This window comes from Pseudophryne corroboree, unplaced genomic scaffold (assembly GCF_028390025.1).
Source record: "Pseudophryne corroboree isolate aPseCor3 unplaced genomic scaffold, aPseCor3.hap2 scaffold_330, whole genome shotgun sequence".
Lineage (NCBI taxonomy): Eukaryota > Metazoa > Chordata > Amphibia > Anura > Myobatrachidae > Pseudophryne > Pseudophryne corroboree.
Window position 1 is genome coordinate 97,496 of NW_026969985.1, and position 20,288 is coordinate 117,783.

Genomic DNA, 20,288 nt, shown 5'->3' on the forward strand with positions numbered 1-20,288 from the left:
AGATCACCAAAATCTGATGACAAGGTCAATAACATCCCTGGGTGGGATTGAACCACCAACCCTTTGGTTAATAACCAAACACACTAACCGATTACACCACAGAGACACTTTGCAAAAGTACATACTGACAAAGGCTAATAAGCATTCATCTAGAACGTTTCCTAGAAAACTTTAAAAAGTCAATAATCTGGAGAGTTTTTGTAAGATGTTTCTTCCATCAACCAATGAAGAAACGCATTGGTACTTTCCCATGATGAGTGAGTGCTTCAGGATCTCTTGCACTTACATGTGCAGCAGAGTACTGCAATGGAAGCATGCTGGGCCCCTTAACCCAGAGGTAGGCAGATTGAAACTATCCTCTGCTATATGCATTTTTTTTTTGTTAATTAAAGTAATCCAAAACTGGGATTGATATTTTTGCTCTTTTATTTTTACTTAAAGTACAATAACTTTTACCATTTTAATTTGTTTTAATAGTATATTGACAGTATTGTTTTCTTTCAAAAATCCACTTAATTTTCTTTACCCTATTATTAAAATGGTAATTGACAAAAACAAACTACATTGTCACCAGAAGAGCAATACAAAATGTACAAGTGATATATTAAAATCATCTTTCCAGCTTGAATTTCAATGATGCATTGGGGCAACGATTTTGTGAGAAACATCTTCACCCTTAAATAAAGATTTTCTTAATTCCTTACCTGTGTGCTAATTAGATATCACCTTGTTTTCACATTAAACAGACTTCCACATGAGAAAGCAGCAAGGATGCAGTGGCGTTAATGTTTCCTGGTGTCAACCTGTATTATTTCAGTAGATATTGAAATGAGGATGCATCTTGCTGCCTTTCCAATGAAGCAAGTTTAATTTAGTAATAGGTGAAAAACCATCCCTACAAAGATGTTAATCAGATACTTGGCTTTGTGGACACTTTTCAGAGAACAAATTTGTTAGCATATAAATAAAGCCAGAAAATGAAGAGCTGTTTAATCACTCAATTGGATTTTTTTGCCAGCATATTTCTTTTTCTCTGCAAACCACTGCTAAATTGTGCTTCCTAGCTGTTTTTATAAAATCACTGAATCAAATCTAACTCTGATTACATCAGAGAAGGCCAGGTACCCTACACCATAACAGGGGTTTTTGAAATTTTGACTTGTCTACTTAAAGATCACCAAAATCTGATAACAAGGTCAATTACATCCCTGGGTGGGATTGAACCACCAACCTTTTGGTTAATAGCCGTACACACTAACTGATTGCGCCACAGCGACACTTTGCAAAAGTACATACTGACAAAGGCTAATAAGCATTCATCTAGAACGTTTCCTAGAAAAACTTTAAATAGTCAATAATCTGGAGAGTTTTTGTAAGATGTTTCTTCCATCAACCAATGAAGAAACACATTGGTACTTTCCCATGATGAGTGAGTACTTCAGGATCTCTTGCAATTACATGTGCAGCAGAGTACTGTAATGGAAGCATGCTGGGTCCATAGCCCAGAGGTAGGCAGATTGAAACTATCCTCTGCTATATGCGTTTTTTTTTGTTAATTAAAGTAATCCAAAACTGGGATTGATATTTTTGCTCTTTTATTTTTACTTAAAGTACAATAACTTTTACCATTTTCATTTGTTTTAATAGTATATTGACAGTATTGTTTTCTTTCAAAAATCCACTTAATTTTCTTTACCCGATTATTAAAATGGTAATTGACAAAAACAAACTACATTGTCACCAGAAGAGCAATACAAAATGTACAAGTGATATATTAAAATCATCTTTCCAGCTTGAATTTCAATGATGCATTGGGGCAACGATTTTGTGAGAAACATCTTCACCCTTAAATAAAGATTTTCTTAATTCCTTACCTGTGTGCTAATTAGATATCACCTTGTTTTCACATTAAACAGACTTCCACATGAGAAAGCAGCAAGGATGCAGTGGCGTTAATGTTTCCTGGTGTCAACCTGTATTATTTCAGTAGATATTCAAATGAGGATGCATCTTGCTGCCTTTCCAATGAAGCAAGTTTAATTTAGTAATAGGTGAAAAACCATCCCTACAAAGGTGTTAATCAGAAACTTGGCTTTGTGGACACTTTTCAGAGAACAAATTTGTTAGCATAAAAATAAAGCCAGAAAATGAAGAGCTGTTTAATCACTCAATTGGATTTTTTTGCCAGCATATTTCTTTTTCTCTGCAACCCACTGCTAAATTGTGCTTCCTAGCTGTTTTTATAAAATCACTGAATCAAATCTAACTCTGATTACATCAGAGAAGGCCAGGTACCCTACACCATAAGAGGGGGTTTGAAATTTTGACTTGTCTACATAAAGATCACCAAAATCTGATAACAAGGTCAATTACGTCCCTGGGTGGGATTGAACCACCAACCTTTTGGTTAATAGCCTTACACAGTAACTGATTGCGCCACAGCGACACTTTGCAAAAGTACATACTGACAAAGGCTAATAAGCATTCATCTAGAACGTTTCCTAGAAAAACTTTAAATAGTCAATAATCTGGAGAGTTTTTGTAAGATGTTTCTTCCATCAACCAATGAAGAAACACATTGGTACTTTCCCATGATGAGTGAGTGCTTCAGGATCTCTTGCACTTACATGTGCAGCAGAGTACTGTAATGGAAGCATGCTGGGTCCATAACCCAGAGGTAGGCAGATTGAAACTATCCTCTGCTATATGCATTTTTTTTGTTAATTAAAGTAATCCAAAACTGGGATTGATATTTTTGCTCTTTTATTTTTACTTAAAGTACAATAACTTTTACCATTTTAATTTGTTTTAATAGTATATTGACAGTATTGTTTTCTTTCAAAAATCCAATTAATTTTCTTTACCCGATTATTAAAATGGTAATTGACAAAAACAAACTACATTGTCACCAGAAGAGCAATACAAAATGTACAAATGATATATTAAAATCATCTTTCCAGCTTGAATTTCAATGATGCATTGGGGCAACGATTTTGTGAGAAACATCTTCACCCTTAAATAAAGATTTTCTTAATTCCTTACCTGTGTGCTAATTAGATATCACCTTGTTTTCACATTAAACAGACTTCCACATGAGAAAGCAGCAAGGATGCAGTGGCGTTAATGTTTCCTGGTGTCAACCTGTATTATTTCAGTAGATATTGAAATGAGGATGCATCTTGCTGCCTTTCCAATGAAGCAAGTTTAATTTAGTAATAGGTGAAAAACCATCCCTACAAAGATGTTAATCAGATACTTGGCTTTGTGGACACTTTTCAGAGAACAAATTTGTTAGCATAAAAATAAAGCCAGAAAATGAAGAGCTATTTAATCACTCAATTGGATTTTTTTGCCAGCATATTTCTTTTTCTCTGCAACCCACTGCTAAATTGTGCTTCCTAGCTGTTTTTATAAAATCACTGAATCAAATCTAACTCTGATTACATCAGAGAAGGCCAGGTACCCTACACCATAACAGGGGTTTTCGAAATTTTGACTTGTCTACATAAAGATCACCAAAATCGGATAACAAGGTCAATTACATCCCTGGGTGGGATTGAACCACCAACCTTTTGGTTAATAGCCTTACACAGTAACTGATTGCGCCACAGCAACACTTTGCAAAAGTCCATACTGACAAAGGCTAATAAGCATTCATCTAGAACGATTCCTAGAAACATTTTAAAAAGTCAATAATGTGGAGAGTTTTTGTAAGATGTTTCTTCCATCAACCAATGAAGAAACACATTGGTACTTTCCCATGATGAGTGAGTGCTTCAGGATCTCTTGCACTTACATGTGCAGCAGAGGACTGTAATGGAAGCATGCTGGGTCCATAACCCAGAGGTAGGCAGATTGAAACTATCCTCTGCTATATGCATTTTTTTTTTTGTTAATTAAAGTAATCCAAAACTGGTATTGATATTTTTGCTCTTTTATTTTTACTTAAAGTACAATAACTTTTACCATTTTAATTTGTTTTAATAGTATATTGACAGTATTGTTTTCTTTCAAAAATCCACTTAATTTTCTTTACCCGATTATTAAAATGGTAATTGACAAAAACAAACTACATTGTCACCAGAAGAGCAATACAAAATGTACAAGTGATATATTAAAATCATCTTTCCAGCTTGAATTTCAATGATGCATTGGGGCAACGATTTTGTGAGAAACATCTTACCCTTAAATAAAGATTTTCTTAATTCCTTACCTGTGTGCTAATTAGATATCACCTTGTTTTCACATTAAACAGACTTCCACATGAGAAAGCAGCAAGGATGCAGTGGCGTTAATGTTTCCTGGTGTCAACCTGTATTATTTCAGTAGATATTGAAATGAGGATGCATCTTGCTGCCTTTCCAATGAAGCAAGTTTAATTTAGTAATAGGTGAAAAACCATCCCTACAAAGATGTTAATCAGATACTTGGCTTTGTGGACACTTTTCAGAGAACAAATTTGTTAGCATAAAAATAAAGCCAGAAAATGAAGAGCTGTTTAATCACTCAATTGGATTTTTTTGCCAGCATATTTCTTTTTCTCTGCAAACCACTGCTAAATTGTGCTTCCTAGCTGTTTTTATAAAATCACTGAATCAAATCTAACTCTGATTACATCAGAGAAGGCCAGGTACCCTACACCATAACAGGGGTTTTTGAAATTTTGACTTGTCTACTTAAAGATCACCAAAATCTGATAACAAGGTCAATTACATCCCTGGGTGGGATTGAACCACCAACCTTTTGGTTAATAGCCGTACACACTAACTGATTGCGCCACAGCGACACTTTGCAAAAGTACATACTGACAAAGGCTAATAAGCATTCATCTAGAACGTTTCCTAGAAAAACTTTAAATAGTCAATAATCTGGAGAGTTTTTGTAAGATGTTTCTTCCATCAACCAATGAAGAAACACATTGGTACTTTCCCATGATGAGTGAGTGCTTCAGGATCTCTTGCACTTACATGTGCAGCAGAGTACTGTAATGGAAGCATGCTGGGTCCATAACCCAGAGGTAGGCAGATTGAAACTATCCTCTGCTATATGCATTTTTTTTTGTTAATTAAAGTAATCCAAAACTGGGATTGATATTTTTGCTCTTTTATTTTTACTTAAAGTACAATAACTTTTACCATTTTAATTTGTTTTAATAGTATATTGACAGTATTGTTTTCTTTCAAAAATCCAATTAATTTTCTTTACCCGATTATTAAAATGGTAATTGACAAAAACAAACTACATTGTCACCAGAAGAGCAATACAAAATGTACAAATGATATATTAAAATCATCTTTCCAGCTTGAATTTCAATGATGCATTGGGGCAACGATTTTGTGAGAAACATCTTCACCCTTAAATAAAGATTTTCTTAATTCCTTACCTGTGTGCTAATTAGATATCACCTTGTTTTCACATTAAACAGACTTCCACATGAGAAAGCAGCAAGGATGCAGTGGCGTTAATGTTTCCTGGTGTCAACCTGTATTATTTCAGTAGATATTGAAATGAGGATGCATCTTGCTGCCTTTCCAATGAAGCAAGTTTAATTTAGTAATAGGTGAAAAACCATCCCTACAAAGATGTTAATCAGATACTTGGCTTTGTGGACACTTTTCAGAGAACAAATTTGTTAGCATAAAAATAAAGCCAGAAAATGAAGAGCTGTTTAATCACTCAATTGGATTTTTTTGCCAGCATATTTCTTTTTCTCTGCAACCCACTGCTAAATTGTGCTTCCTAGCTGTTTTTATAAAATCACTGAATCAAATCTAACTCTGATTACATCAGAGAAGGCCAGGTACCCTACACCATAACAGGGGTTTTCGAAATTTTGACTTGTCTACATAAAGATCACCAAAATCTGATAACAAGGTCAATTACATCCCTGGGTGGGATTGAACCACCAACCTTTTGGTTAATAGCCTTACACAGTAACTGATTGCGCCACAGCAACACTTTGCAAAAGTTCATACTGACAAAGGCTAATAAGCATTCATCTAGAACGATTCCTAGAAACATTTTAAAAAGTCAATAATGTGGAGAGTTTTTGTAAGATGTTTCTTCCATCAACCAATGAAGAAACACATTGGTACTTTCCCATGATGAGTGAGTGCTTCAGGATCTCTTGCACTTACATGTGCAGCAGAGGACTGTAATGGAAGCATGCTGGGTCCATAACCCAGAGGTAGGCAGATTGAAACTATCCTCTGCTATATGCATTTTTTTTTGTTAATTAAAGTAATCCAAAACTGGTATTGATATTTTTGCTCTTTTATTTTTACTTAAAGTACAATAACTTTTACCATTTTAATTTGTTTTAATAGTATATTGACAGTATTGTTTTCTTTCAAAAATCCACTTAATTTTCTTTACCCGATTATTAAAATGGTAATTGACAAAAACAAACTACATTGTCATCAGAAGAGCAATACAAAATGTACAAGTGATATATTAAAATCATCTTTCCAGCTTGAATTTCAATGATGCATTGGGGCAACGATTTTGTGAGAAACATCTTACCCTTAAATAAAGATTTTCTTAATTCCTTACCTGTGTGCTAATTAGATATCACCTTGTTTTCACATTAAACAGACTTCCACATGAGAAAGCAGCAAGGATGCAGTGGCGTTAATGTTTCCTGGTGTCAACCTGTATTATTTCAGTAGATATTGAAATGAGGATGCATCTTGCTGCCTTTCCAATGAAGCAAGTTTAATTTAGTAATAGGTGAAAAACCATCCCTACAAAGATGTTAATCCGATACTTGGCTTTGTGGACACTTTTTAGAGAACAAATTAGTTAGCATAAAAATAAAGCCAGAAAATGAAGAGCTGTTTAATCACTCAATTGGATTTTTCTGCCAGCATATTTCATTTTCTCTGCAAACCACTGCTAAATCGTGCTTCCTAGCTGTTTTTTGATAAAATCACTTAATCAAATCTAACTCTGATTACATCAGAGTAGGCCAGGTACCCTACACCATAAGAGGGGGTTTGAAATTTTGACTTGTCTACTTAAAGATCACCAAAATCTGATGACAAGGTCAATAACATCCCTGGGTGGGATTGAACCACCAACCCTTTGGTTAATAACCAAACACACTAACCGATTGCACCACAGAGACACTTTGCAAAAGTACATACTGACAAAGGCTAATAAGCATTCATCTAGAACGTTTCCTAGAAAACTTTAAAAAGTCAATAATCTGGAGAGTTTTTGTAAGATGTTTCTTCCATCAACCAATGAAGAAACGCATTGGTACTTTCCCATGATGAGTGAGTGCTTCAGGATCTCTTGCACTTACATGTGCAGCAGAGTACTGTAATGGAAGCATGCTGGGTCCATAACCCAGAGGTAGGCAGATTGAAACTATCCTCTGCTATATGCATTTTTTTTGTTAATTAAAGTAATCCAAAACTGGGATTGATATTTTTGCTCTTTTATTTTTACTTAAAGTACAATAACTTTTACCATTTTAATTTGTTTTAATAGTATATTGACAGTATTGTTTTCTTTCAAAAATCCAATTAATTTTCTTTACCCGATTATTAAAATGGTAATTGACAAAAACAAACTACATTGTCACCAGAAGAGCAATACAAAATGTACAAATGATATATTAAAATCATCTTTCCAGCTTGAATTTCAATGATGCATTGGGGCAACGATTTTGTGAGAAACATCTTCACCCTTAAATAAAGATTTTCTTAATTCCTTACCTGTGTGCTAATTAGATATCACCTTGTTTTCACATTAAACAGACTTCCACATGAGAAAGCAGCAAGGATGCAGTGGCGTTAATGTTTCCTGGTGTCAACCTGTATTATTTCAGTAGATATTGAAATGAGGATGCATCTTGCTGCCTTTCCAATGAAGCAAGTTTAATTTAGTAATAGGTGAAAAACCATCCCTACAAAGATGTTAATCAGATACTTGGCTTTGTGGACACTTTTCAGAGAACAAATTTGTTAGCATAAAAATAAAGCCAGAAAATGAAGAGCTGTTTAATCACTCAATTGGATTTTTTTGCCAGCATATTTCTTTTTCTCTGCAAACCACTGCTAAATTGTGCTTCCTAGCTGTTTTTATAAAATCACTGAATCAAATCTAACTCTGATTACATCAGAGAAGGCCAGGTACCCTACACCATAACAGGGGTTTTTGAAATTTTGACTTGTCTACTTAAAGATCACCAAAATCTGATAACAAGGTCAATTACATCCCTGGGTGGGATTGAACCACCAACCTTTTGGTTAATAGCCGTACACACTAACTGATTGCGCCACAGCGACACTTTGCAAAAGTACATACTGACAAAGGCTAATAAGCATTCATCTAGAACGTTTCCTAGAAAAACTTTAAATAGTCAATAATCTGGAGAGTTTTTGTAAGATGTTTCTTCCATCAACCAATGAAGAAACACATTGGTACTTTCCCATGATGAGTGAGTGCTTCAGGATCTCTTGCACTTACATGTGCAGCAGAGTACTGTAATGGAAGCATGCTGGGTCCATAACCCAGAGGTAGGCAGATTGAAACTATCCTCTGCTATATGCATTTTTTTTGTTAATTAAAGTAATCCAAAACTGGGATTGATATTGTTGCTCTTTTATTTTTACTTAAAGTACAATAACTTTTACCATTTTAATTTGTTTTAATAGTATATTGACAGTATTGTTTTCTTTCAAAAATCCAATTAATTTTCTTTACCCGATTATTAAAATGGTAATTGACAAAAACAAACTACATTGTCACCAGAAGAGCAATACAAAATGTACAAATGATATATTAAAATCATCTTTCCAGCTTGAATTTCAATGATGCATTGGGGCAACGATTTTGTGAGAAACATCTTACCCTTAAATAAAGATTTTCTTAATTCCTTACCTGTGTGCTAATTAGATATCACCTTGTTTTCACATTAAACAGACTTCCACATGAGAAAGCAGCAAGGATGCAGTGGCGTTAATGTTTCCTGGTGTCAACCTGTATTATTTCAGTAGATATTGAAACGAGGATGCATCTTGCTGCCTTTCCAATGAAGCAAGTTTAATTTAGTAATAGGTGAAAAACCATCCCTACAAAGATGTTAATCCGATACTTGGCTTTGTGGACACTTTTTAGAGAACAAATTAGTTAGCATAAAAATAAAGCCAGAAAATGAAGAGCTGTTTAATCACTCAATTGGATTTTTCTGCCAGCATATTTCATTTTCTCTGCAAACCACTGCTAAATTGTGCTTCCTAGCTGTTTTTTGATAAAATCACTTAATCAAATCTAACTCTGATTACATCAGAGTAGGCCAGGTACCCTACACCATAAGAGGGGGTTTGAAATTTTGACTTGTCTACTTAAAGATCACCAAAATCTGATGACAAGGTCAATAACATCCCTGGGTGGGATTGAACCACCAACCCTTTGGTTAATAACCAAACACACTAACCGATTGCACCACAGAGACACTTTGCAAAAGTACATACTGACAAAGGCTAATAAGCATTCATCTAGAACGTTTCCTAGAAAACTTTAAAAAGTCAATAATCTGGAGAGTTTTTGTAAGATGTTTCTTCCATCAACCAATGAAGAAACGCATTGGTACTTTCCCATGATGAGTGAGTGCTTCAGGATCTCTTGCACTTACATGTGCAGCAGAGTACTGCAATGGAAGCATGCTGGGCCCCTTAACCCAGAGGTAGGCAGATTGAAACTATCCTCTGCTATATGCATTTTTTTTTTGTTAATTAAAGTAATCCAAAACTGGGATTGATATTTTTGCTCTTTTATTTTTACTTAAAGTACAATAACTTTTCCCATTTTAATTTGTTTTAATAGTATATTGACAGTATTGTTTTCTTTCAAAAATCCACTTAATTTTCTTTACCCTATTATTAAAATGGTAATTGACAAAAACAAACTACATTGTCACCAGAAGAGCAATACAAAATGTACAAGTGATATATTAAAATCATCTTTCCAGCTTGAATTTCAATGATGCATTGGGGCAACGATTTTGTGAGAAACATCTTCACCCTTAAATAAAGATTTTCTTAATTCCTTACCTGTGTGCTAATTAGATATCACCTTGTTTTCACATTAAACAGACTTCCACATGAGAAAGCAGCAAGGATGCAGTGGCGTTAATGTTTCCTGGTGTCAACCTGTATTATTTCAGTAGATATTGAAATGAGGATGCATCTTGCTGCCTTTCCAATGAAGCAAGTTTAATTTAGTAATAGGTGAAAAACCATCCCTACAAAGATGTTAATCAGATACTTGGCTTTGTGGACACTTTTCAGAGAACAAATTTGTTAGCATAAAAATAAAGCCAGAAAATGAAGAGCTGTTTAATCACTCAATTGGATTTTTTTGCCAGCATATTTCTTTTTCTCTGCAAACCACTGCTAAATTGTGCTTCCTAGCTGTTTTTATAAAATCACTGAATCAAATCTAACTCTGATTACATCAGAGAAGGCCAGGTACCCTACACCATAACAGGGGTTTTTGAAATTTTGACTTGTCTACTTAAAGATCACCAAAATCTGATAACAAGGTCAATTACATCCCTGGGTGGGATTGAACCACCAACCTTTTGGTTAATAGCCGTACACACTAACTGATTGCGCCACAGCGACACTTTGCAAAAGTACATACTGACAAAGGCTAATAAGCATTCATCTAGAACGTTTCCTAGAAAAACTTTAAGTAGTCAATAATCTGGAGAGTTTTTGTAAGATGTTTCTTCCATCAACCAATGAAGAAACACATTGGTACTTTCCCATGATGAGTGAGTACTTCAGGATCTCTTGCAATTACATGTGCAGCAGAGTACTGTAATGGAAGCATGCTGGGTCCATAGCCCAGAGGTAGGCAGATTGAAACTATCCTCTGCTATATGCGTTTTTTTTTGTTAATTAAAGTAATCCAAAACTGGGATTGATATTTTTGCTCTTTTATTTTTACTTAAAGTACAATAACTTTTACCATTTTCATTTGTTTTAATAGTATATTGACAGTATTGTTTTCTTTCAAAAATCCACTTAATTTTCTTTACCCGATTATTAAAATGGTAATTGACAAAAACAAACTACATTGTCACCAGAAGAGCAATACAAAATGTACAAGTGATATATTAAAATCATCTTTCCAGCTTGAATTTCAATGATGCATTGGGGCAACGATTTTGTGAGAAACATCTTCACCCTTAAATAAAGATTTTCTTAATTCCTTACCTGTGTGCTAATTAGATATCACCTTGTTTTCACATTAAACAGACTTCCACATGAGAAAGCAGCAAGGATGCAGTGGCGTTAATGTTTCCTGGTGTCAACCTGTATTATTTCAGTAGATATTCAAATGAGGATGCATCTTGCTGCCTTTCCAATGAAGCAAGTTTAATTTAGTAATAGGTGAAAAACCATCCCTACAAAGGTGTTAATCAGAAACTTGGCTTTGTGGACACTTTTCAGAGAACAAATTTGTTAGCATAAAAATAAAGCCAGAAAATGAAGAGCTGTTTAATCACTCAATTGGATTTTTTTGCCAGCATATTTCTTTTTCTCTGCAACCCACTGCTAAATTGTGCTTCCTAGCTGTTTTTATAAAATCACTGAATCAAATCTAACTCTGATGACATCAGAGAAGGCCAGGTACCCTACACCATAAGAGGGGGTTTGAAATTTTGACTTGTCTACATAAAGATCACCAAAATCTGATAACAAGGTCAATTACGTCCCTGGGTGGGATTGAACCACCAACCTTTTGGTTAATAGCCTTACACAGTAACTGATTGCGCCACAGCAACACTTTGCAAAAGTCCATACTGACAAAGGCTAATAAGCATTCATCTAGAACGATTCCTAGAAACATTTTAAAAAGTCAATAATGTGGAGAGTTTTTGTAAGATGTTTCTTCCATCAACCAATGAAGAAACACATTGGTACTTTCCCATGATGAGTGAGTGCTTCAGGATCTCTTGCACTTACATGTGCAGCAGAGTACTGTAATGGAAGCATGCTGGGTCCATAACCCAGAGGTAGGCAGATTGAAACTATCCTCTGCTATATGCATTTTTTTTTGTTAATTAAAGTAATCCAAAACTGGGATTGATATTTTTGCTCTTTTATTTTTACTTAAAGTACAATAACTTTTACCATTTTAATTTGTTTTAATAGTATATTGACAGTATTGTTTTCTTTCAAAAATCCACTTAATTTTCTTTACCCGATTATTAAAATGGTAATTGACAAAAACAAACTACATTGTCATCAGAAGAGCAATACAAAATGTACAAGTGATATATTAAAATCATCTTTCCAGCTTGAATTTCAATGATGCATTGGGGCAACGATTTTGTGAGAAACATCTTACCCTTAAATAAAGATTTTCTTAATTCCTTACCTGTGTGCTAATTAGATATCACCTTGTTTTCACATTAAACAGACTTCCACATGAGAAAGCAGCAAGGATGCAGTGGCGTTAATGTTTCCTGGTGTCAACCTGTATTATTTCAGTAGATATTGAAATGAGGATGCATCTTGCTGCCTTTCCAATGAAGCAAGTTTAATTTAGTAATAGGTGAAAAACCATCCCTACAAAGATGTTAATCCGATACTTGGCTTCGTGGACACTTTTTAGAGAACAAATTAGTTAGCATAAAAATAAAGCCAGAAAATGAAGAGCTGTTTAATCACTCAATTGGATTTTTCTGCCAGCATATTTCATTTTCTCTGCAAACCACTGCTAAATTGTGCTTCCTAGCTGTTTTTTGATAAAATCACTTAATCAAATCTAACTCTGATTACATCAGAGTAGGCCAGGTACCCTACACCATAAGAGGGGGTTTGAAATTTTGACTTGTCTACTTAAAGATCACCAAAATCTGATGACAAGGTCAATAACATCCCTGGGTGGGATTGAACCACCAACCCTTTGGTTAATAACCAAACACACTAACCGATTGCACCACAGAGACACTTTGCAAAAGTACATACTGACAAAGGCTAATAAGCATTCATCTAGAACGTTTCCTAGAAAACTTTAAAAAGTCAATAATCTGGAGAGTTTTTGTAAGATGTTTCTTCCATCAACCAATGAAGAAACGCATTGGTACTTTCCCATGATGAGTGAGTGCTTCAGGATCTCTTGCACTTACATGTGCAGCAGAGTACTGTAATGGAAGCATGCTGGGTCCATAACCCAGAGGTAGGCAGATTGAAACTATCCTCTGCTATATGCATTTTTTTTGTTAATTAAAGTAATCCAAAACTGGGATTGATATTTTTGCTCTTTTATTTTTACTTAAAGTACAATAACTTTTACCATTTTAATTTGTTTTAATAGTATATTGACAGTATTGTTTTCTTTCAAAAATCCAATTAATTTTCTTTACCCGATTATTAAAATGGTAATTGACAAAAACAAACTACATTGTCACCAGAAGAGCAATACAAAATGTACAAATGATATATTAAAATCATCTTTCCAGCTTGAATTTCAATGATGCATTGGGGCAACGATTTTGTGAGAAACATCTTCACCCTTAAATAAAGATTTTCTTAATTCCTTACCTGTGTGCTAATTAGATATCACCTTGTTTTCACATTAAACAGACTTCCACATGAGAAAGCAGCAAGGATGCAGTGGCGTTAATGTTTCCTGGTGTCAACCTGTATTATTTCAGTAGATATTGAAATGAGGATGCATCTTGCTGCCTTTCCAATGAAGCAAGTTTAATTTAGTAATAGGTGAAAAACCATCCCTACAAAGATGTTAATCAGATACTTGGCTTTGTGGACACTTTTCAGAGAACAAATTTGTTAGCATAAAAATAAAGCCAGAAAATGAAGAGCTGTTTAATCACTCAATTGGATTTTTTTGCCAGCATATTTCTTTTTCTCTGCAAACCACTGCTAAATTGTGCTTCCTAGCTGTTTTTATAAAATCACTGAATCAAATCTAACTCTGATTACATCAGAGAAGGCCAGGTACCCTACACCATAACAGGGGTTTTTGAAATTTTGACTTGTCTACTTAAAGATCACCAAAATCTGATAACAAGGTCAATTACATCCCTGGGTGGGATTGAACCACCAACCTTTTGGTTAATAGCCGTACACACTAACTGATTGCGCCACAGCGACACTTTGCAAAAGTACATACTGACAAAGGCTAATAAGCATTCATCTAGAACGTTTCCTAGAAAAACTTTAAATAGTCAATAATCTGGAGAGTTTTTGTAAGATGTTTCTTCCATCAACCAATGAAGAAACACATTGGTACTTTCCCATGATGAGTGAGTGCTTCAGGATCTCTTGCACTTACATGTGCAGCAGAGTACTGTAATGGAAGCATGCTGGGTCCATAACCCAGAGGTAGGCAGATTGAAACTATCCTCTGCTATATGCATTTTTTTTGTTAATTAAAGTAATCCAAAACTGGGATTGATATTTTTGCTCTTTTATTTTTACTTAAAGTACAATAACTTTTACCATTTTAATTTGTTTTAATAGTATATTGACAGTATTGTTTTCTTTCAAAAATCCAATTAATTTTCTTTACCCGATTATTAAAATGGTAATTGACAAAAACAAACTACATTGTCACCAGAAGAGCAATACAAAATGTACAAATGATATATTAAAATCATCTTTCCAGCTTGAATTTCAATGATGCATTGGGGCAACGATTTTGTGAGAAACATCTTACCCTTAAATAAAGATTTTCTTAATTCCTTACCTGTGTGCTAATTAGATATCACCTTGTTTTCACATTAAACAGACTTCCACATGAGAAAGCAGCAAGGATGCAGTGGCGTTAATGTTTCCTGGTGTCAACCTGTATTATTTCAGTAGATATTGAAATGAGGATGCATCTTGCTGCCTTTCCAATGAAGCAAGTTTAATTTAGTAATAGGTGAAAAACCATCCCTACAAAGATGTTAATCCGATACTTGGCTTTGTGGACACTTTTTAGAGAACAAATTAGTTAGCATAAAAATAAAGCCAGAAAATGAAGAGCTGTTTAATCACTCAATTGGATTTTTCTGCCAGCATATTTCATTTTCTCTGCAAACCACTGCTAAATTGTGCTTCCTAGCTGTTTTTTGATAAAATCACTTAATCAAATCTAACTCTGATTACATCAGAGTAGGCCAGGTACCCTACACCATAAGAGGGGGTTTGAAATTTTGACTTGTCTACTTAAAGATCACCAAAATCTGATGACAAGGTCAATAACATCCCTGGGTGGGATTGAACCACCAACCCTTTGGTTAATAACCAAACACACTAACCGATTGCACCACAGAGACACTTTGCAAAAGTACATACTGACAAAGGCTAATAAGCATTCATCTAGAACGTTTCCTAGAAAACTTTAAAAAGTCAATAATCTGGAGAGTTTTTGTAAGATGTTTCTTCCATCAACCAATGAAGAAACGCATTGGTACTTTCCCATGATGAGTGAGTGCTTCAGGATCTCTTGCACTTACATGTGCAGCAGAGTACTGCAATGGAAGCATGCTGGGCCCCTTAACCCAGAGGTAGGCAGATTGAAACTATCCTCTGCTATATGCATTTTTTTTTTGTTAATTAAAGTAATCCAAAACTGGGATTGATATTTTTGCTCTTTTATTTTTACTTAAAGTACAATAACTTTTCCCATTTTAATTTGTTTTAATAGTATATTGACAGTATTGTTTTCTTTCAAAAATCCACTTAATTTTCTTTACCCTATTATTAAAATGGTAATTGACAAAAACAAACTACATTGTCACCAGAAGAGCAATACAAAATGTACAAGTGATATATTAAAATCATCTTTCCAGCTTGAATTTCAATGATGCATTGGGGCAACGATTTTGTGAGAAACATCTTCACCCTTAAATAAAGATTTTCTTAATTCCTTACCTGTGTGCTAATTAGATATCACCTTGTTTTCACATTAAACAGACTTCCACATGAGAAAGCAGCAAGGATGCAGTGGCGTTAATGTTTCCTGGTGTCAACCTGTATTATTTCAGTAGATATTGAAATGAGGATGCATCTTGCTGCCTTTCCAATGAAGCAAGTTTAATTTAGTAATAGGTGAAAAACCATCCCTACAAAGATGTTAATCAGATACTTGGCTTTGTGGACACTTTTCAGAGAACAAATTTGTTAGCATAAAAATAAAGCCAGAAAATGAAGAGCTGTTTAATCACTCAATTGGATTTTTTTGCCAGCATATTTCTTTTTCTCTGCAAACCACTGCTAAATTGTGCTTCCTAGCTGTTTTTATAAAATCACTGAATCAAATCTAACTCTGATTACATCAGAGAAGGCCAGGTACCCTACACCATAACAGGGGTTTTTGAAATTTTGACTTGTCTACTTAAAGATCACCAAAATCTGATAACAAGGTCAATTACATCCCTGGGTGGGATTGAACCACCAACCTTTTGGTTAATAGCCGTACACACTAACTGATTGCGCCACAGCGACACTTTGCAAAAGTACATACTGACAAAGGCTAATAAGCATTCATCTAGAACGTTTCCTAGAAAAACTTTAAGTAGTCAATAATCTGGAGAGTTTTTGTAAGATGTTTCTTCCATCAACCAATGAAGAAACACATTGGTACTTTCCCATGATGAGTGAGTACTTCAGGATCTCTTGCAATTACATGTGCAGCAGAGTACTGTAATGGAAGCATGCTGGGTCCATAGCCCAGAGGTAGGCAGATTGAAACTATCCTCTGCTATATGCGTTTTTTTTTGTTAATTAAAGTAATCCAAAACTGGGATTGATATTTTTGCTCTTTTATTTTTACTTAAAGTACAATAACTTTTACCATTTTCATTTGTTTTAATAGTATATTGACAGTATTGTTTTCTTTCAAAAATCCACTTAATTTTCTTTACCCGATTATTAAAATGGTAATTGACAAAAACAAACTACATTGTCACCAGAAGAGCAATACAAAATGTACAAGTGATATATTAAAATCATCTTTCCAGCTTGAATTTCAATGATGCATTGGGGCAACGATTTTGTGAGAAACATCTTCACCCTTAAATAAAGATTTTCTTAATTCCTTACCTGTGTGCTAATTAGATATCACCTTGTTTTCACATTAAACAGACTTCCACATGAGAAAGCAGCAAGGATGCAGTGGCGTTAATGTTTCCTGGTGTCAACCTGTATTATTTCAGTAGATATTCAAATGAGGATGCATCTTGCTGCCTTTCCAATGAAGCAAGTTTAATTTAGTAATAGGTGAAAAACCATCCCTACAAAGGTGTTAATCAGAAACTTGGCTTTGTGGACACTTTTCAGAGAACAAATTTGTTAGCATAAAAATAAAGCCAGAAAATGAAGAGCTGTTTAATCACTCAATTGGATTTTTTTGCCAGCATATTTCTTTTTCTCTGCAACCCACTGCTAAATTGTGCTTCCTAGCTGTTTTTATAAAATCACTGAATCAAATCTAACTCTGATTACATCAGAGAAGGCCAGGTACCCTACACCATAAGAGGGGGTTTGAAATTTTGACTTGTCTACATAAAGATCACCAAAATCTGATAACAAGGTCAATTACGTCCCTGGGTGGGATTGAACAACCAACCTTTTGGTTAATAGCCTTACACAGTAACTGATTGCGCCACAGCAACACTTTGCAAAAGTCCATACTGACAAAGGCTAATAAGCATTCATCTAGAACGATTCCTAGAAACATTTTAAAAAGTCAATAATGTGGAGAGTTTTTGTAAGATGTTTCTTCCATCAACCAATGAAGAAACACATTGGTACTTTCCCATGATGAGTGAGTGCTTCAGGATCTCTTGCACTTACATGTGCAGCAGAGTACTGTAATGGAAGCATGCTGGGTCCATAACCCAGAGGTAGGCAGATTGAAACTATCCTCTGCTATATGCATTTTTTTTTGTTAATTAAAGTAATCCAAAACTGGGATTGATATTTTTGCTCTTTTATTTTTACTTAAAGTACAATAACTTTTACCATTTTAATTTGTTTTAATAGTATATTGACAGTATTGTTTTCTTTCAAAAATCCAATTAATTTTCTTTACCCGATTATTAAAATGGTAATTGACAAAAACAAACTACATTGTCACCAGAAGAGCAATACAAAATGTACAAATGATATATTAAAATCATCTTTCCAGCTTGAATCTCAATGATGCATTGGGGCAACGATTTTGTGAGAAACATCTTACCCTTAAATAAAGATTTTCTTAATTCCTTACCTGTGTGCTAATTAGATATCACCTTGTTTTCACATTAAACAGACTTCCACATGAGAAAGCAGCAAGGATGCAGTGGCGTTAATGTTTCCTGGTGTCAACCTGTATTATTTCAGTAGATATTGAAATGAGGATGCATCTTGCTGCCTTTCCAATGAAGCAAGTTTAATTTAGTAATAGGTGAAAAACCATCCCTACAAAGATGTTAATCCGATACTTGGCTTTGTGGACACTTTTCAGAGAACAAATTAGTTAGCATAAAAATAAAGCCAGAAAATGAAGAGCTGTTTAATCACTCAATTGGATTTTTCTGCCAGCATATTTCATTTTCTCTGCAAACCACTGCTAAATTGTGCTTCCTAGCTGTTTTTTGATAAAATCACTTAATCAAATCTAACTCTGATTACATCAGAGTAGGCCAGGTACCCTACACCATAAGAGGGGGTTTGAAATTTTGACTTGTCTACTTAAAGATCACCAAAATCTGATGACAAGGTCAATAACATCCCTGGGTGGGATTGAACCACCAACCCTTTGGTTAATAACCAAACACACTAACCGATTGCACCACAGAGACACTTTGCAAAAGTACATACTGACAAAGGCTAATAAGCATTCATCTAGAACGTTTCCTAGAAAACTTTAAAAAGTCAATAATCTGGAGAGTTTTTGTAAGATGTTTCTTCCATCAACCAATGAAGAAACGCATTGGTACTTTCCCATGATGAGTGAGTGCTTCAGGTTCTCTTGCACTTACATGTGCAGCAGAGTACTGCAATGGAAGCATGCTGGGCCCCTTAACCCAGAGGTAGGCAGATTGAAACTATCCTCTGCTATATGCATTTTTTTTTGTTAATTAAAGTAATCCAAAACTGGGATTGATATTTTTGCTCTTTTATTTTTACTTAAAGTACAATAACTTTTACCATTTTAATTTGTTTTAATAGTATATTGACAGTATTGTTTTCTTTCAAAAATCCACTTAATTTTCTTTACCCTATTATTAAAATGGTAATTGACAAAAACAAACTACATTGTCACCAGAAGAGCAATACAAAATGTACAAGTGATATATTAAAATCATCTTTCCAGCTTGAATTTCAATGATGCATTGGGGCAACGATTTTGTGAGAAACATCTTCACCCTTAAATAAAGATTTTCTTAATTCCTTACCTGTGTGCTAATTAGATATCACCTTGTTTTCACATTAAACAGACTTCCACATGAGAAAGCAGCAAGGATGCAGTGGCGTTAATGTTTCCTGGTGTCAACCTGTATTATTTCAGTAGATATTGAAATGAGGATGCATCTTGCTGCCTTTCCAATGAAGCAAGTTTAATTTAGTAATAGGTGAAAAACCATCCCTACAAAGATGTTAATCAGATACTTGGCTTTGTGGACACTTTTCAGAGAACAAATTTGTTAGCATAAAAATAAAGCCAGAAAATGAAGAGCTGTTTAATCACTCAATTGGATTTTTTTGCCAGCATATTTCTTTTTCTCTGCAAACCACTGCTAAATTGTGCTTCCTAGCTGTTTTTATAAAATCACTGAATCAAATCTAACTCTGATTACATCAGAGAAGGCCAGGTACCCAACACCATAACAGGGGTTTTTGAAATTTTGACTTGTCTACTTAAAGATCACCAAAATCTGATAACAAGGTCAATTACATCCCTGGGTGGGATTGAACCACCAACCTTTTGGTTAATAGCCGTACACACTAACTGATTGCGCCACAGCGACACTTTGCAAAAGTACATACTGACAAAGGCTAATAAGCATTCATCTAGAACGTTTCCTAGAAAAACTTTAAGTAGTCAATAATCTGGAGAGTTTTTGTAAGATGTTTCTTCCATCAACCAATGAAGAAACACATTGGTACTTTCCCATGATGAGTGAGTACTTCAGGATCTCTTGCAATTACATGTGCAGCAGAGTACTGTAATGGAAGCATGCTGGGTCCATAGCCCAGAGGTAGGCAGATTGAAACTATCCTCTGCTATATGCGTTTTTTTTTGTTAATTAAAGTAATCCAAAACTG